At 37.1% G+C, this 24,979-nt stretch overlaps 1 protein-coding gene and 1 long non-coding RNA gene across 2 annotated transcripts in view; one reads left to right on the forward strand and one right to left on the reverse strand.

The window, feature by feature from the left end:
• The window catches only part of bcl2b (BCL2 apoptosis regulator b), a 42,112-nt gene that overhangs the window by 7,285 nt on the left and 9,848 nt on the right, over positions 1 to 24,979 (forward strand). The gene's annotated exons all lie outside the window — the stretch shown is intronic.
• On the reverse strand, positions 11,139 to 13,378 carry LOC309501698. The gene is made up of 2 exons (XR_014206978.1): positions 13,305 to 13,378; positions 11,139 to 13,168 (listed from the first exon to the last, which is right to left on the reverse strand). It is a non-coding gene; the product is annotated as an uncharacterized lncRNA (long non-coding RNA).

The following is a 24,979-nucleotide window of genomic DNA, read 5'->3' on the forward strand; positions in this document are numbered from 1 at the left end:
TTCCGCCCTGCTCTAAAAGCAGTGACGGAGGTGTCAGGCTCATTAACCTTAATGGTGACATTTGGACAGGCGAGAGCAATGCGTGTGCTCTCAAATCAGCCTACCTTCTGTTTCCTGTTTAAACTCCAGACAAAAATAGGTGTCATTTGTGGGCTTATGTTGTTGAGTCTACTGTCCTGTCCCAAACACTTACATTTTTCATCAAGCTGCATCACAAGACTGTGTTTGTTTACCTTGCTGTCTGGATCTCAACAACACCCTACTGTCTTACTTTGTCCTCTAATTCACTGTGTGCTCAGAGACAGTATAAGCCTGCATTCAGAAAATAACACCTTGAGTCATATTCTATATATTTTTCAGTCTGTTTCAATTATACATTGGCCAGTGGGTTTCAATCGTCCCACGCAGAGTGATTGTTCTAATCTAGGCCCAGAAGGAATCTCTGGACTTTTTTTTTTTCCGCTGATTCTGGGGATCTTTAAGATTCAATGAAATGGAACTGAACACTAGAGTTTAACCTGAAAGTACAACACTTATCGATGGCTGAAAGTAGGGTTTTTCCCAAACATTTTGATGGCAAGGACCACCAAATATAATAATCCCCTTGTGAGGGATTCCCTTCATAAAATATACAGTAAAGGCAGCTATATTTTTTCATGTAAAGATCCATATTTAATGGAAAAATTGAAAAATATTGACTTTGTAGTGTATTTATCTACCCACTGTTAGAGTGATGTTATAATAATATTTAACAATATTACTGCTGTTTTTGTATGAACTAACCTAAAGAGAAATTTTTTTTTTGTTAAATACATTTTATTTGAAAGAGCTTTTTTAAAGAAGTATTTTTCAAGAACACATATGCAGTTAACTTTGACAGCCGTATATAAAACAAAACACCAAAATGCATACCAAAAAAAACAACCAAAATGGCACTTTTTAATATTTCATGCTTTCAAAAGAAGTCAATAGCCCCGCATGTGGCCACAGAATTTAAGTGGACATCATTCATAAAGTTCCTCTTTATTTTGTGTTAATTCAATATTTTTGGCTAACCTGATCTAAGCGGGTGTTTCAAACAAGGACCCACAGAACGTTGTTCAAATGTTTGGGGCGAGTACGATTTTCTTTTTTTGAACGGCACTGATACTTTTATCACACAAAAAAGCATTAAAATGATCAAAAGTGACAGGAAAAGACGGATCCAAAAAAATTGGATTCAATATAAATGCTGTTCTTTTGAACTTTCGTTTGAACCTTTTCTAAATGTTTGGTTAAACAGTAAGTTTAGATAGATTAAACAGTTAAAACCTCTGAAAATGAACCCTTAGCCCATTTGATCCAGGGTTTAACTACCCTATTCTCCTCTAATTTCATGTTGGACACCATTGCACTTCTGTGAACTCTGTCCTGAATGGGCTAGACATGCCTCCTGCAGACTGACAAGGTAATGTGCCTGAACCCCACGTGGGCAGCACCTGTGTTTATCTGTGCGACGTGACAGTAAATGCTGCATGACGTGCTGTGTTGGCAGCTGCTGGGCTCTTAAATTATACACTTCAGCCTGCTGATCCAGGTTCAGCCCAGGGGTGTAGTGGGAGTATGCGTGCCAACAGGCCATGCACACGCCACAGATCTGCAGTCTGCTGATAACATGACTTTGCAAAAGAGCCCTGGCATTTAGTTGAGGACAGATAATTGGAATTTGCTTGTGTGTCTTTAAAAGGGGGATTTCGGGACTGCTCTTACAAGTTATTCCTTCATTTACTAGCAGTTTCAATGAAGACTTTGGGTGAGCACACATGGAGAGGTGATGAGTGCAATGGAGGACCGACAGAGAGGTGATTTGATACTCAACACACACGGCCCTTTGTATGCTCTTTCCAGTTTCAAGCCTGAAATGGTTTAGGATCAGTTTTATTTTTGTGCCATTTGACCATCAAACAATTTGATGTGTAAGATTATGCCAATGCCTAAGACTTTCCTATCTAAGGAGGAGATGGCAACCTCTGTATTTGTCACTTGAATAAGTAAGCCAATCATATGATGGCCCTGATGTCACAGAAACGGGTTTAACAAAAGCACCATTGGCTGAATATTATATCTATATCTATATTATTTTAGGACAATGTGAAGTTGTTGCTAGTGAAGGGTTTGGGACTGTGTTCTTGTGGTGCCATCAGCTTGTCAGCATTGTCATTTGATGCATTCAAGTTCTCCTTGGAAGTTATTTATGAGTTGGGAAGTTGGGACTTCAGGTGCATCACTTAAGATGCCGATGTACTTTTTCTTTTTTACAAAGAATTCAGCAAGATTTAACTTTACTTCTACAAAAGGATGAATAAGGAATGCAAATCAGTTGTGCTTTTGTTTTTTTAAATGTTTTTAATTCAATTCAGTTCAATTCGTAATTTTATAGCGCTTTTCATAATACACATTGTTTCAAAGCAGCATTAAAGATTGTTTCAATGTTACAATTTAGGAAGTATTCTGTTATCAGTAAGACATGCTGCTGCTGTACAATATAGCATACATGAATTACCTGTAGTAGATCTATACAGGTGGAGCTGGGGAAGGTGGAGGGTTTCTGAAAGCGTGTTGCAGACTGCTACAGCAAACACTGACCAAGTATTTGAAGGATGAGCAGTGAGCTCATTGGCTACTGATACAGCAGGAACGTTGAACGAAGATGTGCCCTATAGAGATATATGTGATTGACACAATGAATGTGTTAGGCAGCAATTACAACTTGTACTCATAATTATAAGATAAGGATAATATTACAATAAATTGATCTATCATTTGGTAACCATATTTTATAGGACACTTAAGGAAAGTGAACTACACTTTTAGTTTCTGAAAAGGCATTTACTATATAAAGCAAATACATCCCTATATTTTTATTCAATTTATGAAGGTACTGTTAATTGAATTGTTATATACTCAATCGTAATTGTACAATACTAGCATATTTTTTACATGCAAATTTTATTGTAAAAAAATAAAATGATAAATAAAATCATTTTAACAAAATGTATCTGTTGTGTCTACAACATTTTATCAACAACACGCCGCCCAGTTTGGAAACTTAAAGAAAGTTCTGAATTTCCCACTTGTGACTTTGTGGCACCGTTTTTATGTGCCAGTTGTCCTGAGACTCCAGAGTATTCAGTCACATGGAATATATGACATAATATGCCAAAGTTGTCAGTATGCAGGTGCCATCCGTCAGCAACTGAGATGAATGGGAATGCTGACGGATACCTCTATCCAGGTATTACTGACTCCTATTGTTTCCGTTGTGTGGTTGTATGTTTCACTCTTTGTCATCAGTATGACTCTTTCGGAAAGAGTGGAACAATCAGAACTATTACTGACGAGAACTTGCGGTTTTCATTTCAGATGCTTCTGTGAAAGATTATCATTCTGATTTATTGGCTAAGGGGGATATGAGAGTGGAACAAAAGCCACGTTCAGGAAGTGGAGAAGCCACTAATGAAAGTTAAGAGTGGAAGAAGTCCTTGGGCTGCCTTTCACATCACATGTTTCACGTCATGTCCTTCCAGACACTGGAAGTGAACCGTAAATGGACTGTTCTTAGAAAAACTGGAAGTTTTGTGGAAAATAAGAAATTGGCATCATGTGTATAACTTTTGGTTAACATTTTTTTTTTGCTCAGATGGTTCTCTTTTGTAACTCAGGATAATTATATTTGATTTAAAGGGATAGTTCACCCAAAAATGAAAATTGTAATCATTCACTCACCCTCATGTTGTTTTAAACCTGTATGTTTTTTTCTACTGGGGAACAGTTTACACAAGAGAAGATATTTTGAAGAATGTCTCTACAATTAAAGTCAATGGGGTCCAACTTCTTTTCCAAGTTGGTCTTGTAGCAATTTGATGTGAAATATTGGCGTTTGAAATCTCTTACTTTTGATTGTAAAATTTTGTTTCCTTGGAAAACTAAGCACTGACACTATTGAGATCTCTTCTAAAATACTTCTAAAACTTTTTTTCTCAGAAGAAATCTGAGGAGCGAGAGATTTAAGCATTAAATCTTATTAATATAAGTTTAAAGTCAGCATGAAATGAAAAATCACTGTATCTGTTTTGTAAATGCATGTTATTTATCTTATTGTGAACAATTCGTCCATATGATTCTTTTTTATGATTCCACGTAATTTTTAATCAAAATGTCATAACTTCCGATGAAAACAACTTTCCTATGGTTGGCAAAACAAAAATGGTCCAGAAATAGTGTTTGAAGAAACCTTTTCTGTATAGTCAATGCATAAAATAAATGGTAGCGTACGTTCTTTCCTCATGAGTAAATGTATACTTTACTCCTGTGTGAATGTTTTCACACTCTCAGACTAGCCAGAGCTCAGTTCGTTAAAGTAAAAAAATCCGGCCAAGTTTCCCCCGCACAGGGTCCTCTTACCGGAGCTGCAGTCACTTACCATCTGCCCTTGTGTTTACACTCATCAGCAGACTGCTGGTAATCTCAGAAACATTTCCTACTAGCTTAGCCAAAGGGAATAAGGCAGGCGTTCAGTGTAACGTCTGTCGCAAGACACAAACAAGAATATGTGTCTCTCTTATGCACTCTATGTCGCTCGCACAGGTAATACCGGCCCGAAATGAACAGCACTTCAGATGCTTCAGATTTACACCTGACAATTTGCGGCAGAACTGTTGTTGTCCTTCATGAGCAAATACTCCGGCTAACTCTACAAGGACAGATATTTCTCAACAAATATTTCAAACATTCCACCTTAATCGTAAACATGTTTTCCTCTGTTGCTCTTCATGTCCCTTTTATCAAGCCTTGTCCTAATATTGACCTAGCCTGTGTCTCTATATCCACTGTTCCTTTTGAACAGTCTTATGATGCAATATGATATATACACAGGCATGCTCTAATGGCAAAAACATACTCTATGCAAGTACACAAATGCAGATATGAATGTGTTACAAGCATGCAGCACCAATGTATAGCCTATTTTTAGTTGTTTTTTTCCATTCTTTCAACTGATGGGAGTTTGGGTTTCTTGCCACTGTCGCCTCTGGCTTGCTTAGTTGGGGACACTTAATATTCAACAATATTATTGATTTGAACGCACTGACACAATTGGATGAGAACTGAAATGAGCTTGCTGATGACATCACTGTTGTCTGCATAACTGCTTTATAGATGAAATGAAACCAATTTAATAATTGATGATCTGTACATGGGAACTGAATCAACACTGAACAATGACACTTTTTACAGCTGCTTTACAGCACAAATTAACTTTGTTTGCATCATTGAATCATTTACCTGTTATCACTGTAAAGCTGCTTTGAAACCATCTGTATTGTATAAAGCTCTATATAAATAAAGGTGACATGACTTGACTTGACCATCATGTTGTTCCAAACCTGTATGACTTAATTTTTTTCTGCAGCACATAAAAATAGATATTTGAAGAATAATGTTTTTGTTCATGCAATGAAAGTCAATGGGGTCCAAAACAACCCTACTGACTTTCATTGAATGAACAAAACCGTTCTCTAAAATGTCTGTAAACATGTCAACAACTTTCTCTGCAAAATTCTCTTCACATTGTTACTCTGCCGTGCCATTAGTTGACCATAAAACTGACCACAGATAAAAGGCAGATTATGTGATGCTGTTCTTGCTAGTGCACCTTGTGTGGCTACACTGAGAATGTAAGAAATTGACCAAAAATATGCATGCATCTAATAAGGTTAGAAAAAATGCCCTTGGGAATCAATTTAAGTGGGCAAATATGAAGAGTATGAAGCTTCGGGGAGTCCGCTGTCCACGACAAGCCTAAACCAGACAAAAACTGGTGCACAAAAAAAACACTCAGCAAAATACTGTCAAATTATCATTACCGACAGACTCCCAGAAAATATTGAAACATGATTTTTGTCAATATCATTCACCCCTAGTTATGACACATCTACTTTAATATTCTGGGCTTAAGTTGTGTCTCCTGCACCCGTGATGAAGGGTGGACAGAGAACATAATCTATAAATAAGGTTTAGTTGTAACCTCTCACACAGTAATCTTGTGATCGTGGCTATACTGTAATGTATTGTTCTCGCATACAGTGTGCTTTTCTGAAAGCACAATGGTGTGAGTGTGTGATAATAGCCTGATGTTTGGTGGAGGTGCTGTCCTGTGTTGTCCCAGAGGTGCTCCACACCCTTCCACAGCACATTTCTGTGCCCTGTCTCCGGGGGATCCTCCCGATCAGAGGAATGTAAATAAATAGAGCGGATGACCTGGGTGTTGCTTTCCTGAGAGCCTTCCATGGGTGGGGATGTGCGTGGGCAATCACTCCAGCCAGGTCAACCGGCTAAACATTTCGTTTTAGCTCTGTGTGAAACTGGGTGTGCACTGTGCACATGCATGTGAATGCATTCAAATGAATTAGAGCATGTGAATACGTGCAGTTAACACCCTTAAAATAAAGGTTTCAGAAAGGTGTTATGGCTTATCAAAACATCTATTAGCTCTTTAAATAATCCAGGATGATTCCATAATGGATGATTCCTAGAACTAACACGCTGATCTGACACATCTGGAACAAGTACTTTTCTAATGTCCGATGAATCATAAAGCACAGGGGTTTTCAGATTTTTGATGTCAAGGGATCCCAAAACGGATCCCGTTCTGAGGGACTCCCTTCCTAAAATATAAAATCAGACATATATTTGAATGCACCAATGCCCACGTATATCCACCTTATCTTTCACATAACGGGGCACTTCCAGTGGTTTTTAGCTGTAAAAAACTGCTTTTTATGCTGCTTGATATTGTAAGTTCTTACCGAATTATTTTAAAGAATTGTCGTAATTATAAACACACTGGTTTGTAGCGCAAATAGTTTTACCATTGACTGCACTTTATTATTGTTCTAGTTATTTTCCTATAGCGGCTAATGAATCGCACATTCACAAAAAAACAGATTTTTTCTGAATTTACGATTTAATATAAATTTGTTATCAGAAACGGTTGTATTAAAATGAAGACATAAAACATTAACAATTTAACTTATTCTTTAAAATGTAATCAAATGAAAATATAGCAATTCCTCTTTTTGGCAATAAAAGTGCAGAGGTTTACTGTTAAAATTTAAACATGGAAGAAATAAATTGTGATATTCCTAAAAAAAGATAACTCTTTAATTATTATTATTATCATCACTATTAATACTTTGAGAAGAATATTCTACTGTACACAAGTAATATATATATCTGTCACAATTTTTGAGTATGTGTAGTAATCAAAACAGAGCTGCATTTACGTCTTTGTTTTCCGTATCATGAAAATCATAGTGTGTGAGAAAAATATTAAATGTGATGTGATAAAGAACATGTTAAAATGAAATATTGTCACTGTACTTTAGCCAAAACAAAATACTGGATTATTTTGAATAATTAAAATTATTGTGTTAAAGATATTAATAAATGTTTTAAGTCAACACATTAAGTAAAACTACATTATGTAAAATATGTTATATTTTCTGTGGATCCCCCCGCACACCCTTGCACTTGGGGCTTCTTGGACCCCAATTTAAAAACCAGACCTCAAAACATTGTAATAATCCAGCAAGATTTTTGTATGAACAGAAAGTCCTACAACAGATGGCCCACACAGAGATCAGTTTGGAAATCTAAAATTGAACATTCCTACTGGCACACTTAAGCAAAATATATAAATAACCATCTTAAAACAAACATTTCTTGCACAGTACTCTATATTTTAAACCACTCTCCATAAGCTCCTACTCTTTGCAACACAGAGAGCAGTTGGACTGGACTGGCTCCTCGAATGCATACAAATCAATAATCGATATTTAAGCATTCCCAAAATTGTTATTCCTGAGTAAATACATTTAGGTGCAAACAGACTATTTGTAATTGCTGCTTTGATTCAACTTCTATGCTGAGTACAATCACTTTAGAAAGGCTGATTTAACCATAATACTCTAGCTCATAGCTAGAGATACACTGAAATTTCGAGACCGAGATAGCTGCAGGTCGGAGTAAGGGGGGGTGCCGGTAGGAGGTTTGCCGAAAGATGAATTGCTAGTACAGAAACTAACCCTTAACCCTACCCCACACACTGACAGACAGCTTTCATGACCAATGATAAAGACCTTTCTCCACGCCCCAACCTTTCCTCACACCCATTCCTCCAACCTGCAGATACCAACAATCGGAAATTTCAGGAACCAAAAATATCAGTCAGCGTTTATTTCATGCACACAACATGGATAAGCTACATCACGAAAACATGTCAGCAGTGTGGACGCACTTCAACATGAGCAAAAATGAGGATATAGTAGCAATATGTTAAATTTGTTCGGCTGAAATATCGCGTGGCAGCTCTTTGCCGAAGAACTGTACTCTGACTGGTTTATCAACCAGGAGTGCGTTCCCCGTACAACGATGTAACTTGCTGTTTAACTACCACAGTACAATGCATCATTGAAGAAATCAACTAGCGACTGTTTCCCGAAACCGTATTGTCGCAAAATTGTCGTTCAACCACATCGGTTAATGATGTCACGCAGGTGGTGGATATTAACTTAATTAATTAATTAGTTTGAGATCAAATTAATGCTAGATGTTTGTGCTATAAATTACAGACATGGCATCTGAGGACTAATTCTCCAATTATTTTGCTTTAATTCCAGATTTAATCATAAATAGGCTCGTTCTTACGTACAAGAGCACGTTCGCCCATGCGCACTATTCAGAAACGGCTCTTTAAATCTCTTGACAAACTAAAAGACGTAATTTAAATTTGTATATATTCGAAATTAAAGATATAGATTGTACTGAATGTCAGCTTGCTTATTTTGCTCCAGATAAGTTGTAAAACAAGAAACTATGCTTCTGAACACAGGTCGAGAGCTGTTGTTCCAAGCACAAAATTTTGCGTCGCTGTTTGCGAATGTTCGTTGTAACTATGGTTTCGGGAAACACAGACTTGTTGAACTACGCTGATAATGACGGAACTTGCGACCATAATTGTCTAACGATGCTTTTGTGAAAACGCACTCAAGTTTGATTTCAATTGCTTCAATAACACAATGACCCAAATTTATTTACTGAAAGTTTACTTTTGGTGTCAGTTTTTGACTAAATTCTGGTTCCGGAATTAAAAAAGATTTTTTTTTAATGTATTTCAGTGCATCACTATACTCAGCGTAGTGTGAGGGGCAAGGCACTATTTGCAAGAGTGCAAAGGTGCAGTCCCATTTACTGTTGCTAGGCAAAATTTTGCCAGCGAAATCCAGTCATTTCATTAGGATTTCGTATGATCAGGTTCGAGTTTTTTGCCCGCGAAATCGTGCCGAAATTTTGTGAATGTAACTGCACCGTCCACATGAGCATGACCATGATGACATCCTTGTATCATCTGTCTAAAAGTAACTGCATGGTGAGGCATTTGGTCATTATGTGTCACATTTTCACTTGTTCACATCCATCTGTTCTACCCCACACTTACACTCACGTGTTCTTGCATCCAATGACGCCACTCTGACAAATAAAACTCCTTTCCCTGTGGCCGCAACCAGGCCTGAACACATGTTGCTGAAAGATGCATGAGCTGGCTAATCTCTGACACTAAATGACCATCCCTCAAACAAGATGAGTCATGCTGTCTGTTTCTGTCTGCTCACCGCACACTACCTTATCCCACTGGCTCCGCGTATCAGGTGACTATACAGGCCTTGAAATATTCAGAGCTATGTGAGAGCATCTAAATATAGATGTGTTTCTGCTCCCAGGACGCTGTCTAAATGTCATAGTGCGAAAAGCGCGGATTAGTGCACATTTTCAATCCCGTATCCTGCATGGTGAATGAGTGGAACTGTCAAAACTCTGAGCGTTAAGATTAGTATCTGTTCCTCACTACCTTATCATGTTGTGAACTGTTTGGTCTGACACAGTAACGCCCAGCATGACCCAGAATATGTAGAGAACAATTCAGTAAGGCAAAGGTCATTTTGAATCCAGCTACTGTTGTTGCAACTTTGTGTGGTTGATAAGGCTCACTGAACGTTTACTTGATGTGAAGATAAGCTAAAAAAATATCTTTGATTTAGAAATATAAGAGAATAATCAAGAGCAACGCTGATGATTATTGAACTGAGAATAACCAGAGAAAGCAAGAGAGTAGAAAGCATAGACTTAGGGATGCATGATTAATTGAAAATAACCAAAAACACAATTATTTAAAATGTGTATATATTGTATATGTGTATATATATCTTGATATATAGATATACAGTACAGGCCAAAAGTTTGGACACATTACTATTTTTTATGTTTTTGAAAGAAGTTTCTTCTGCTCATCAAGCCTGCATTTATTTGATCAAAAATACAGAAAAAAATGTAATATTGTGATATATTATTACAATTTAAAATAATTGGTTTTCAGTTTATTATACTTTAAATTATCATTTATTTCTGTGATGCATTTTGCAAAATTCAAGCTGAATTTTCAGGATCATTACTTCAGTCTTCAGTATCACATGATCCTTTAGAAATCATTCTAATATTCTGATTTATTATGAGTGTTGGAAACAGTTCTGCTGCCTAATATATTTGATGAATAAAAGGTTAAAAAGAACTGCATTTATATAAAAAAAGAAAAAAGTCTAATAATATAAATCTTCTTTACTATCACTTTTTTAATCAATTTAACACATCCTTGCTGAATAAAAGTATTGATTTATTTCAAAAAAAGAAAGAAAAAAAAATTACTGACCCCAAATTACTGACCGGTAGTCTATATTGTTGTTACAAAAGATTTCCATTTTTAAACATTTGCTTTTTGTATTTTTTTTTTGTATTTTTATTCATCAAAGTATCCTAAAAAAGTATCACAGGTTATGAAAAAATATTTAGCAGCAGAACTGTTTCCAACTTTGATAATGAATCATCATATTAGAATGATTTCTAAAGGATCATGTGATAGACTGGAGTAATGATCCTGAAAATGTAGCTTTGCATCTCAGAAATAAATGATAATTTAAAGTATAATCAATTGAAAACCAATAATTTTAAATTGTAATAATATATCACAATATATATTTTTTAAAAAATCGGTATTTTTTATCAAATAAATGCAGGCTTGATGAGCAGAAGAAACTTCTTTCAAAAACATTAAAAATAGTAATGTTTCCAAACTTTTGGCCTGTACTGTAGATATACAGTATATGAGTGTTTCAGAGTGAAGTGTGACAGTTTTTATTTACACGAAAGCAGCTCATGATCCGGTGTTTTCAGAGTCTCGGAGCGTTTCGGTTCACAGGAAATGCTGCTTCACACAGACATCTCTGCATCTGCTCTGAGTTTGGGTCGTGTTCAATGTGCATTTGGGATTGCAACATGATGTCCCAACCATCTTCCCATACTTGTAATGAGAAGCGTTGACAAAACTTCTTCTAAAGAGAAGCTTTAACGGCTCCCTGTGGTTTTTCCGGGCAAAATAAAAGCTTGATGATCAAACATTTGAAAATGAAGAAATGAAGACAGCCATAAATATTAGTATTGTAATTTTACAATTGTATTGTAAAATCAAATTATATTATACTCATTTTATTAATTTGGCAGTGAAAGATTACAATAGCAGTATTTCTTATTTTGTTTAGTATTTCTATATTATCACATAATATATATAATCACAAAATTTTACTTAAGAAAATAGAAGTTACATTTTTTCCCCTCCCAATTGTACAGACTTTACCAGTAATTTTTTGTCTGACTTGCGAAGCAAAGTCTGATTGTTTTTTTTAGCATAGGGCTATAGCCATTTAAACAGGAGAGCTCAACAATAACAATTGCGACAGACCAGTTTGATTTCTTTTAAGTGGAACTGATGGCAAGATTGACAGGCTGTGTGAAATCAATGATGCTCTGTTGTCACTGGGTGACATGCAAGCTCTGGGAGCAAATGACCTGCAGGACATTAGCCTCCTGTCAGACATATGATGGCCTGGCACTGCTGGCAGGCATCACCCTAGGGATCACCTCAACACATCCACAGACTGATAGCCGCATGACAGCAAGACAATTGTTTTTGTTTTTAACTGTCTGTTTGGTATATGCCCAACTGTTCTTAGGCTCCGATAATTAGAACGATGTGTCTATTCAGGTGACTCATAGATTCATATTTGGCTTTATCATCAAAACATGGCATTACATTGGAAGAGTTTGGCCTTCAGCATTAATATACACTCACCTAAAGGATTATTAGGAACACCATACTAATACTGTGTTTGACCCCCTTTCGCCTTCAGAACTGCCTTAATTCTACGTGGCATTGATTCAACAAGGTGCTGAAAGCATTCTTTAGAAATGTTGGCCCATATTGATAGGATAGCATCTTGCAGTTGATGAAGATTTGTGGGATGCACATCCGGGACACGAAGCTCCCGTTCCACCACATCCCAAAGATGCTCTATTGGGTTGAGATCTGGTGACTGTGGGGGCCATTTTAGTACAGTGAACTCATTGTCATGTTCAAGAAACCAATTTGAAATGACTCAAGCTTTGTGACATGGTGCATTATCCTGCTGGAAGTAGCCATCAGAGGATGGGTACATGGTGGTCATAAAGGGATGGACATGGTCAGAAACAATGCTCAGGTAGGCCGTGGCATTTAAACAATGCCCAATTGGCACTAAGGGCACTAATTGGCAACATCCCCCACACCATTACACCACCAGCCTGCACAGTGGTAACAAGGCATGATGGATCCATGTTCTCATTCTGTTTACGCCAAATTCTGACTCTACCATCTGAATGTCTCAACAGAAATCGAGACTCATCAGACCAGGCAACATTTTTCCAGTCTTCAACTGTCCAATTTTGGTGAGCTCGTGCAAATTGTAGCCTCTTTTTCCTATTTGTAGTGGAGATGAGTGGTACCCGGTGGGGTCTTCTGCTGTTGTAGCCCATCCACCTCAAGGTTGTGCGTGTTGTGGCTTCACAAATCATTTGCTGCATACCTCGGTTGTAACGAGTGGTTATTTCAGTCAAAGTTGCTCTTCTATCAGCTTGAATCAGTCGGCCCATTCTCCTCTGACCTCTAGCATCAACAAGGCATTTTCGCCCACAGGACTGCCGCATACTGGATGTTTTTCCCTTTTCACACCATTCTTTGTAAACCCTAGAAATGGTTGTGCGTGAAAATCCCAGTAACTGAGCAGATTGTGAAATACTCAGACCGGCCCGTCTGGCACCAACAACCATGCCACGCTCAAAACTGCTTAAATCACCTTTCTTTCCCATTCTGACATTCAGTTTGGAGTTCAGGAGATTGTCTTGACCAGGACCACACGCCTAAATGCATTGAAGCAACTGCCATGTGATTGGTTGATTAGATAATTGCATTAATGAAAAATTGAACAGGTGTTCCTAATAATCCTTTAGGTGAGTGTATATTGTTATAGTCAAAAATTATTCCAGTTTAAAATAACTGATTTCTAATGTAATTTATTCCTGTGATGGTTCAGCATCATTACTCCAGTCTTCAGTGTCACACAATCCTTTAGAAATCATTATTGATTTAGGGCTCAAGACTTACCCTAATAGTAAAATGGAAAAGCTGAATAGCGTTATCTAGATTTTGTTTGTATGGCTCTTTGTGATGGTTCTTGAAGCTTGTAAACTCAGCTTGGCTTGTTTCAGTGCCACCAAACTTTCTTCAGCTTTTCTCAACCTTTCCTTCAGCCATCACTTGAAACTGTCAGATTGGTTTTGAAGTGGTGACGAATGCTTCCTGCGTGACGCTGAGGTGATAAAAGCTTCAAGGCAGCATTTCCATATCATGCTGTCGGCCCTCAATTCGACTTTGCCTCAAACTCCCACAAGCAGCCCTTCTCCAACTCAGATGTCTCTCGTCAGCTTCAGCATGAGATCGCTCTCCTGTAAAGAGTATCAGTAGTAACAAGCTCCGTTTACAACACTGTCGAAGCTTGGAATTAACTTAATGAAGGAGCAGTTCAGATAGTGCGGCATTGAGATTGAAGTTGAAGTTCATCTCCGAGGCCTGAGATTCAGTTTTGGCAGGTTTTAATGTGAGGTTAGGCTAGTAAGTACACATGTTGAATTATTTATGATCTCAGCACAGGGAAGTGTTATTCAAATGGGCAGTTTCAGGCTGCAATAATTTGGGTGGTTCAGCTTGTGGTTTGCACTGGTGGAATATGTTCTTCCGCTTGAGCCTCCGTATTTTGGATTCGCTCCATGCAACGTCTAGACATGGTTTTTCTGTAAATATCAGCAATGTATGCTGATTGTCAATAAAGTTTTTTTAATATAACAAAACACTTTTTTTATTTGACTTTGTCCTTTTTTAATCTTAATTTAATGGTTGCAAAATACTGCATGACACACACGTTCACCATCACAAAAAGTTTGTTGGAAGGCAGCAGCTAATAAGGTGAACCGCAGCCATAGCGGCGATTAGCCCCTTTTGATCTTGAGGTGATGTTAACAGGCGAAGGCTGGGGTGGTTTTGGAGGGGAACCTTCATCAAACTACAAACGCCTCATTTAATAAAAGTCAGAGCGAGAAGTGTGCACAATACGCTTGCCAGACCACATTAGACGGACAGAAACCCAGGGAGTGGCTGCCTGTGCTGAGAGACATCTAAAGCATCATGGTTTCGCTGTAACTTTAGAGTTGGAGTCTAAGCTTCTTTAAGTCCTGTGATGTTCAGTGTTTGATGCAGCAGCTAAATTAGCTGTCAAGCCATCAACTGTTGAGTTCACTTCAATTCCCAGTGCATGCTAAGCAAGCCAGTCCAGTTGCCATGCTAAATGCTTCTTTGGAAACACTTCAACCTCAAGGTTTTGAGCTGTCTGAAATTTCAAATAACCTTGACTGCATAAGTAATAACCAGACCTTCCGACATATATCAGCATTTTTTTTTTATTTTTTTTTATAATTCAGATTTTTCTTTATTTATGTTTTCTACATAGCTCTTGGGAATACTTGATTCTGAAAATAGTGTCCATGATAAAAATAAATTATAATAAAAGAAACAAATATTTTAAAGCTGATGTGCCATTTTGGTAAAAAAAACAAAAACAAACGTTTGATTTCAAGAAAAGTTTAAATATTACTACTTTAAAACGTCATGTGGAGTGGTCCTCTCCATATCATTTTCTGTTTTATTCAGTAAAAATTTGAATTGCGGGGGGTTTTTTTCAATAAAATTTGTCATTGCATTTTAAAATGTAATTTTTAAAAAAATCCAGGTTTGCTCTACTCCACAAATTTGGCCAAAATGTTGTGATTATATAACAATATGGTTATAAAAATGTAAAAAGAAAAAAATTACTAAATAAAAATAATTGTAAAAATAATTGTAATATTTCACTGTAAAATAAAAAAAATAAAGTGTTTCAGAAAAATAATATAATAATAACCATATATTATGTTATATAATATAAGTTAATAATCATAACTTTATTTTATGTTTCAAATGTAAAATTACGATACTAATATTTATGGCTGTCTTAATTTTATGGCTGACCTGACAGTTTTTATTTTAGGCCTTCAAAACATATCAAAATAAGTTTTGTATTAAAGATGCAAAGATGTATTTAAGTCATATGTATGCATTGCATTTCATGTATTTTTGTAATAAATTAATAGATCCCAGCACATATTTGCATTGTTTAATAATGCCATGCAATGCACATTAGCTCACTAGGCAGTGAGCTTCCTTTGATGGTGGCTAGAGGAATCTTTCTCTGTGGGCCGAATGGAAGCCTCTTGTACCAGCAGGGAACAAAGTGCAATTGTTTGTTTCTACACTCCAATGCATTCCTCTCATTTTTTCTGCAGAGCTCTGGATGGGAATCAACTGGGTGCTGGTGAGGTCATTGAACTCGTTCTTGCTTTTTTTTTTTTAAATCTGGCCATAAAGAATGCAATGGGCAGACTATAAAATGTGCAGTTGGATCGTGTGGACAATCTTATGTCCCAGAGTTGTCTACACATTGAGAGTGCACAGAGAGGCGTATAGAGACGTCTTTATGTTTTAAAGTGGGAAATGCTCTATTTGGCAAGATAGAGTTGTGTTATGTGACAATGACAAAGTGATCACTATCTGATCTCTCAAGATACACTGTTAAAGGATTGTGCAAATTTTAGGGTTTTATCATTAAGGTTTTTACAGTGGCCAAGAGAGCTCAATGTGCTGCAACTGAAGAAAACACAGCAAATTAATAAAACATCTTCATCAGTTTGACAACATGTGCTGCAAATACTCACAATTTGTATTTTGCAGCGCGTTTCTGAATTTGGTTGCGTTGAGTATTTGCAGCATATTTCTGTATTTGGTTGCGTTGTGAGTATTAGCAGCGAGTTTCTGTGTTTGGTTGCGTTGTGAGTATTTGAGCGCGTTTCTGTATTTGGTTGCGTTGTGAGTATTTGCAGCGAGTTTTTGTGTTTGGTTGTGTTGTGAGTATTTTCAACGGGTTTCTGTATTTGGTTGCGTTGTGAGTATTTGAAATGTGTTTCTGTGTTTGGTTACGATGTGAGTATTTGATGCGTGTTTCTGTATTTGGTTGCTTTGTGAGCATTTTCTGCGCGTTTCTGCATTTGGTTGCGTTGTGAGTATTTGCAGCGAGTTTCTGTGTTTGGTTGCGTTGTGAGTATTTGCAGCGAGTTTCTGTGTTTGGTTGCGTTGTGAGTATTTGAGCGCGTTTCTGTATTTGGTTGCGTTGTGAGTATTTGCAGCGAGTTTTTGTGTTTGGTTGTGTTGTGAGTATTTTCAACGGGTTTCTGTATTTGGTTGCGTTGTGAGTATTTGAAATGTGTTTCTGTGTTTGGTTACGATGTGAGTATTTGATGCGTGTTTCTGTATTTGGTTGCTTTGTGAGCATTTGCTGCGCGTTTCTGCATTTGGTTGCGTTGTGAGTATTTGCAGCGAGTTTCTGTGTTTGGTTGCGTTGTGAGTATTTGCAGCGAGTTTCTGTGTTTGGTTGCGTTGTGAGTATTTGAGCGCGTTTCTGTATTTGGTTGCGTTGTGAGTATTTGCAGCGAGTTTTTGTGTTTGGTTGTGTTGTGAGTATTTTCAACGGGTTTCTGTATTTGGTTGCGTTGTGAGTATTTGAAATGTGTTTCTGTGTTTGGTTACGATGTGAGTATTTGATGCGTGTTTCTGTATTTGGTTGCTTTGTGAGCATTTGCTGCGCGTTTCTGCATTTGGTTGCGTTGTGAGTATTTGCAGCGAGTTTCTGTGTTTGGTTGCGTTGTGAGTATTTGCAGCGAGTTTCTGTGTTTGGTTGCGTTGTGAGTATTTGAGCGCGTTTCTGTATTTGGTTGCGTTGTGAGTATTTGCAGCGAGTTTTTGTGTTTGGTTGTGTTGTGAGTATTTGCAGCGAGTTTTTGTGTTTGGTTGCGTTGTGAGTATTTGCAGCGTGTTGCTGCATTTGGTTGCACTGCGAGTTGCATTTTCGTCAGTTGCGTGCTGAGCTCTCTCGGCCACCGTAGGTTTTACTCATTAAGGTTCAAAAATAAAAGTCAGAAAACAGTAATGTTTCTCTATTTTACCATTGTGCCAAGAGTTTTTGTGCCATAGTTATCATAGATTAACAGTGACCTAGGCCTACTGGAGTGGACACACAACTGTGCTGCACTGATAACTGGACTGATAACTTTCTTGTTGGAATCATTAGCAATACTCCAGTTTCGATAGCATACAGTACATAGAACATTATGATGTGATATTCTACACTGGAATGAAATGGTATGTATAAGCATCCAAACGGAATTACAAAAATAATCACTTCACCCTACACATTTACTATCACTTCAGCCAACAAGTAGTCCTGCTCCAAATGGCATTGGTTGAGCCAGACGTTGACAAGCTTGATCGCAACAACATTGCTAGAACTAACTCAGCAATGATGAAAGTGTCAATGTTTATACTTTTCAGGAAGTTGGCTTACTACTAGATGAATGGTTTACTTATAATGTAGTTTTCTTTGCACATTAAACTGGCTTCGGACAAAGTATTTTAACATTGGAAAAAATAACACTTTCCCTTTTAACATTAATATTCTGTTTACTATGAATTTATGAAACTGTCAGTATGTAAAAAAAACTTTCTAAAACTCATACCTGGTACTTGATGAAACAGAACCATATTGTAGTGCTACAAAAATGCAAAGATGTCAAGGGAGGTCAAGTTCCTTCAAGTAGATTACTGTTTACAACTGTTTAGCTGGTGATCTAATATCTTAAGTCACCACTTTACCCAGACGCAATCTGTGGTTCATTCCATGTTGTTCAAGGTTTAAAAGTGGAGATTGAGATTTTTTTCATCAGCCATTAACTTTTGAACATCTGTTGCCAAAACTATCAAGACTTTATTAGTGGGTTGAGCTCCAGAAGAGACTAGATTATGGGGTGTGCTTTGTGGAGCATGGGGGAGTTTCATTATTTTTTTAATTTGATGGATTCATTATGGCTTCATGCTCTGTATTGTTTGGCTTCTTTTACATTAAAAACTCAAACCACAAAGATGATGGATGAGAACACTGAGTCTTTAAATAAGACTCATTTGAGTGCTGTGAATCAAAGGTGAAGTCATTTTTCCACAAAATGATTAAATCACACCTTTGCTTTAAAAGTCGGCATGAAACGAAAGTTATGATAGTCTTTTCTTCCCTATTTTGACGTATATCTGTGTGAAACGGCTTCACTAACAAGAAAAAATTAAGGGCGGGATTTGATTTTGTTCACTGGGAATTGATTAGATCATTAGATGGTTGTGGTTTGCAAAAAAATAAAAATAAAAAGTGTGCACAGATAAAGCCTTTATAATAAATACTGCAATATTCCATAAAAAAAGAAAACTGTCAACTTTAAATGTTTTTCATAAAACTTCAGATTGTTATGTTGCACTTCAGCTCAGCATGAGTACTCCAGCTCTGTTGGGGGCATCACCTTTTCCACCAACATGGTTCTCGGCCTGTGTCCAAACAGCAACACCTTGGCATCGCGATGAGATTTGCATGCATAAGTTCCACTCATATATTTTCCAGGAAATGTACAAATCTTAGTTAAAAATTTTTTTTACAAAATTTTAAACCTTCAAAATTTAACATATTATGTGTGCTGATTATTTATTATTAATAATGTATTATTACCAAGTGTGCTACACAAGTTATGAAGCCAAAGCATTTCGATCGCCCCCTGGTGGCTGGCTGCAGTATATGTCTTTAGCCCTGTCCTCTTCACGTAATCAAATGGGACGTAATCAAACTTTACGTAATCAAACAAAAAAATCCAACTACATTTCAAATAATTTTTTCAATAGATGGTTTCTGTCATTTTAGGTAGTTCTCATCATGCAGACGTATCTTCAAGTGTTCGTTTTCCCAATAAGTTTGGTTTAGTTAGTTATTTGATGCTATAAAAATGGGGTGTAACATTGAGTCTGTGGGAGCAGTATTGTGGGCGTGGCCTTGATGCCGCGGCTCCACCTCAGGATCATTACAGCGCAGACTCGGTGAAATCGGCAACGACCGTTACTGGGATATTTTGGCTTCATTTTTCTACAGTGAAAGGAAGCAGAGACGCGCTGTCCATATGATTATAACAATAAGTAGCTTCCTCTCCAAAACCAATAAATCCAGAAGCTTTTATGTCTGTGTATTTCGATTTCCCAGACTAACCACGCCTCACTAAACCCTTGGACTTTGAACCTCAAGATGTTTCAACAAGCGGTCATCTCGCCATCATTGTCTTGGCAACCAGGCGTTTGGCTTTGCAGTGGACATCTCCCTGGTTACTGGCTTGGCATCTGTATAATGCTAGCATCACCATGGAAAAGTTAGCGGCAACACAGTGTGGTTACACAACATTGGCCTTTTTCATGGGAACATACTGGATCTCTGTATGTGAAAGCGTTGTCCCTGTCAATATCCTGAAAGTGATATTGGCCATGCTAAGTTTCAAATCCCACAATTTTTCTAGGTTTAGCCATAGGGATTCACTGAAATCCCAGACATCATATTCAAAAAATTGTTTGCAGTCTGTTTATAATTTCAAAGCCGACAGAGATCATAGGGTCACCTTGAAAACAATGGGACACTCTTTTCTTCATTGTCATACTGTTAGAATAGGATTAACATGTATAATTAATGTGTATAAATGTACTTAGGGCTCTATGCTTACATTTTTTTAGGAGCACTTGTGCTTCTACATAAAAACATTTTAGAAGCAGAGTTAAAAAATTAGGAGCACCTTCTGATCATTATTTAAAGTTAAGAAATTAACTTTTCCATTACGGAGCAATGTTTGCCCCCTTAAAATGATTTCCAGGGGCATTTTTAGCTTATTAAGGGCATGTTTTCTTTCTCTTTTCTAACCTATAAAATTTATATAAACTTTCATTTTAAATTCTTAAATTTTAAATTGCTTAATTAATAAATTCAGTTAGAATAATACGACACAATCAGTCTATTGCCAATGATATGAAATCAGTATCAACAAAATCCATCTTTGCACTGCAGATGTGGCACAGAAGCTGTGCCATTTATTATATTTACAGATTAATGCGTCTCAGAGGAGACATGAATGCATTTACATTCATATTAACAATGTTATGATATTAATGTTTTAAATATAATTTTTTTTATACAGAAATATTAAATTATTACATTGTCACTGAATCATTCATTCAATAGATTTGTTAAAAACAGCTGATTCATTCAGGAACAAAGCAAGTGACTAGGTGTGTTCGCAGACCGACCGGTGTATGACATCAAAGTACCACGAGAGCGATTAGAGGAGCAGACGGCTCCGATTACTTCCGAATTGGCCTCACTGTACTTTGATGTCATACACCGATCGGTCTGCACAGCGCCTCTTCAAGTCGAACACACCAACTGTCTTTATGAATTGTTCATTGAATCATTGACTCACCAGATTTATTCAAAACGCATAAAAAAACATTGCTATGTTTGCGCAGTGGCTCAGGTGCGGCTTTGTTTGGAACTAGTTTCGTTGGCGAAATAGAGCAAAAACAGAAAATATTGTGTCTAAAATGTCACTTAATATTAACTTTTTGTTTATTGAACTGTTGTATACAATCAATATCATATTCATATTTGGGGAAAACAACACTCTTGCTCATGTGATATATGCTTAATTATATCATGTTGTACACATCAAAAACAACTCATACAAGGCATAACTTAATTTTTGGAACAATATTTATTAATTTTGGTGGCATTTTTGCCCCAAACCAAGTTAATTTCCGACCCTGCTTCTGATAATCCAAATTTAATTTCACAGGCTACTAAGAAACAGCAGCTCATATTAACTGAGGTTTCGCCTTGTAAACATAAATACACAAAAACACAATGTTTAATCTTTGAAGTATATTCCGTTGCACTAAACTTTTCTGTAATTGCTTTGTTTATTGAAGGCATGAAGTCACAATGCGAAACATAACTGTTGCACAGTGTAGATACAACTATTCAACTATTCAACTACCCCATGTGCCCTAAATATTTTCCGCAGTCACTCGCAATAATTTTAAGTTGCAAATGTGCCTGAAATGGTCAATCTGTAGAGTCCTAGTACTTTGGTTTCAGTAAATAAACTCCTCCACTGAACCTGTTTGTCCTTCAGGACCCAGCAGGCCGCAGGAGTATGTTATATTTCTCATGGTTAATGTGACGTTATCTCAGTGTCAATTCTGGAAGCATTTAAGCGTATAAGTGAAGAATTTTTCCTCTCCCTCACTTAATGTTGCTGTTCAAAAGTAAGGGCACACTGTGAAGAGGTACATAGTAGGTTCATATTAGTAAAGCCATGTCTATATTCATTGAATAAACTGGTTACTGTTTGGATCTCCTTGTGTGAAGTATAGTTCATTGATTGATATGTGTAGACCTGAAGACTTTCAGGTAGATGTACATCATTATATGCACCATAGTTGTACATTAGCATCTGAGCCTGCTTAAATGTCATGCAAGCTGAAATGATGCTCTTGATAGATGAAACAAAAGATCCTCACACTAAAAGTCTTTGATGTTTTGGTTTGATCTTTTAGTGTAACGGTTATGGTCACAGGATATGAAGCATCCACAGTTATGTCATTTTCACACATGGAAGGTTTGAACTGAATTTGAACCAATTAGGTCCGCATCAATCACGACCCTTGATTCAGTTTGCTTGAACCAAACCCCAGAGGATTTGAGGGGGTTCCTTGATGCACAACTCTTTTTAGAAGGAGGCTTTTATGCTAATCAAATGAACCAAACGTTTAAGGTTAGTTTAACTAAAAGTTTAACAGTTTTAACCAAAACTCAGCGACACAAAACTCAATGGTTTGACCAGTAATTAATTCTGTGGCCAGATTCACAAAACATTCTTTATAATGAAATTCATCTTAACTGCTATTTTCTTCTTATTTTCTAACTTAAGAATAAAGTTAAGAATATTTTGTTTTCCCAAAAAAAATTCTTAAAAATGTGAAAAAAGACAGCCTTTGAGGTGTTTTTCATTGAGTTGATCAAGTCTTCTGCAATACTGCCATACAATCAGATAACATTACTAATGCCTGTCACATTCGTAAAAAAAAAAAAAGTGTTCTCAAGAAAATATCTTCTTAAGAATTTTTCAATGTTTGCACTTATGGGCATTCTTACAAACGTGTAATTTATCTTAAAATCAATAATTTTATCCCTCAAAACTGATCACCAAAACGACACATTTAAACGTTTTTTCCATGAAAATTTTTCTTCATGCCTTGATTGAATTTAGCTCTACACCCTTGACTCATTTAGTATACGCTGTTCTATGAATAAGCAAATTAGCCCCACCTCCACTCACTCACACCATCTCGGAGATCCACTCGTTGACGATCACGTTGACCTGATTGGTTACAAGGTAATTTGTAACTCAGAAACAACAGCGATTTCAAACCGTGTTTTTAAGACCGTGTCTTTGGTTCACTGCAGTTTTAAAGAGAAAATACTATTCTATTGTGCATATGGTGTTGACTTATGAATTTGCACATGGTTTGTATTAAAGCATATTAAAAACACCACATAGACATAAAACAACATTAAAAGCTTTATTTTCACCACAGGGGGACTTTAAGAAACATGAATCTGGCCCCTGGTCCTGGAAGACTCTCTAATTTGAATTGATCCAGTGTTCGGCTGATAAGCAACTTACTTCATGCATCCTCTCACTAGTTAGTGAGCTCATGGATGCAGACACTTATTTTTGCCACAGTTAAATTATTCAGTTGAGCTGGTGGAGATGCTCAAACAGTTTTTGTGGCAGGACTACCTGTTGGTCTGACTAATGATAGGTGGGTGACTGTTAGGAAAAAAGATTCATTATTTTTGCAATTCTGTTTAATGGCACTGTAATTTCACTTCACTGCAGCCTTCGAGCAACTGAATGAAGATAGATGCCTTTGTCATTATGAATTGTCGGCTCAACACTGATTAGCTTGATTATTGCTTAGTGCCTGTAGAAAGAGGATAGATCGGCATCCAACTCCATACGCCCTTCCACCAGGTGATGACTCAGCGATCTTTTGCCAATATCTGCGCCCTCCACATGCACCACGCCTGCCCTTTCGGACTGCCCGGCTCTTGGCAGATACAATAAGGACATTTTTATTAGATTAGTTGCCAGGCCTGGCCTGTTTATTTATAGCAGGGGTGGCTGCTTTCTTCTCTTCTCCTCAGGGAAAGGGCAGCACACCCACACACAGACCACCGCTAACAATGCATTAACCTCCGTCATCACTGTTCAAGGTGGAGCGGTTGAAGGCTTTTTTCACACAACAATGTCTGCCTTCGTAATTGTGCATTTCCTAAGTTTTTATTAAAAGTATTCAAAATGGTCATGAAGCACATGTGAGTTGTGTAAATATAAATATCAGTTACTTTTCACACAATGAACATGGTGTGGGATTGATATGGCTTGCTGTGCAGCTCTATTGTTATCTGATTTTCTGCTGTTCAGAGATGGCCCAATGATTTTTGGCTCCAGGCTGTGTCAGCAGAAGTTCTTCTTGGTTGCCCCGCCTGCAAGTTTTAGTCCCAGGTGGACACTGTTTTAAAACAGTTACGATCGTTTAGCCAGACTTTTGACCTGCGGCACAAAGTCTGGTCCTCATCGCAGGCTATTATGGCCAAGAACCGCCACAAGACAGGAAGAAACCAACTGACCGACGAGTACACCGATCAAACAACTACTCATTTTTCTCTACCATTCGGGGTGGTTTTATTACGAATAGATTATACCACAATAATAGATCTGTATGGAAGAAATTGGGTGCAGGAGTCTAAGTGAATGCTTGAAATCAAAGCAGAATATAGATTTTAGGTCCTGGTTAATTGATCAAATACCTACACGTCTTAATTCCTTAAAGTTGTGTTGCTGTCCGGCAATTGATGAGCTACTGAGGCTGAGACTAGCTTGTGTCTGGTTCATGCAAATTATTGTGGTTCAATTTAATTTTGAAACGTGTTAGAAGGCAATTGATAATTTGTTGCAATTTCATTTACATGGTACATAGTACATTTCAACAGTTTTAAGAGAATCTTGCTATGTTGGTTAAATGATAAAAAAAAACAGTGGCACAGACATTTGTCCATTAAGTGCTAAGTGCATGCTTTCTGTTCATAGCATGACTTGTTCTCTTCGTGGATAAAAAGATACCTTAGCACCAATGGCTAAATCCCCTTAAAAACTCCTCTACTCGCTTCAGGAGGTCCATCAAGTTTGATCTAAATTAATCTTTTTCTGACAATAGCCTTCTCAAGAATTAGATCATTGTTTCAGCGAAGGTCATATTGGATTGATGTTCTTAGGATATAAGCAGGGTATGATATTCAATTATAACGTCACTCTGGTTTCCATTGTTCATTGTCCTTTGTCTTTC

The sequence above is a fragment of the Leuciscus leuciscus genome, assembly GCF_965113295.1.
Source record: "Leuciscus leuciscus genome assembly, chromosome: 6".
NCBI lineage: Eukaryota > Metazoa > Chordata > Actinopteri > Cypriniformes > Leuciscidae > Leuciscus > Leuciscus leuciscus.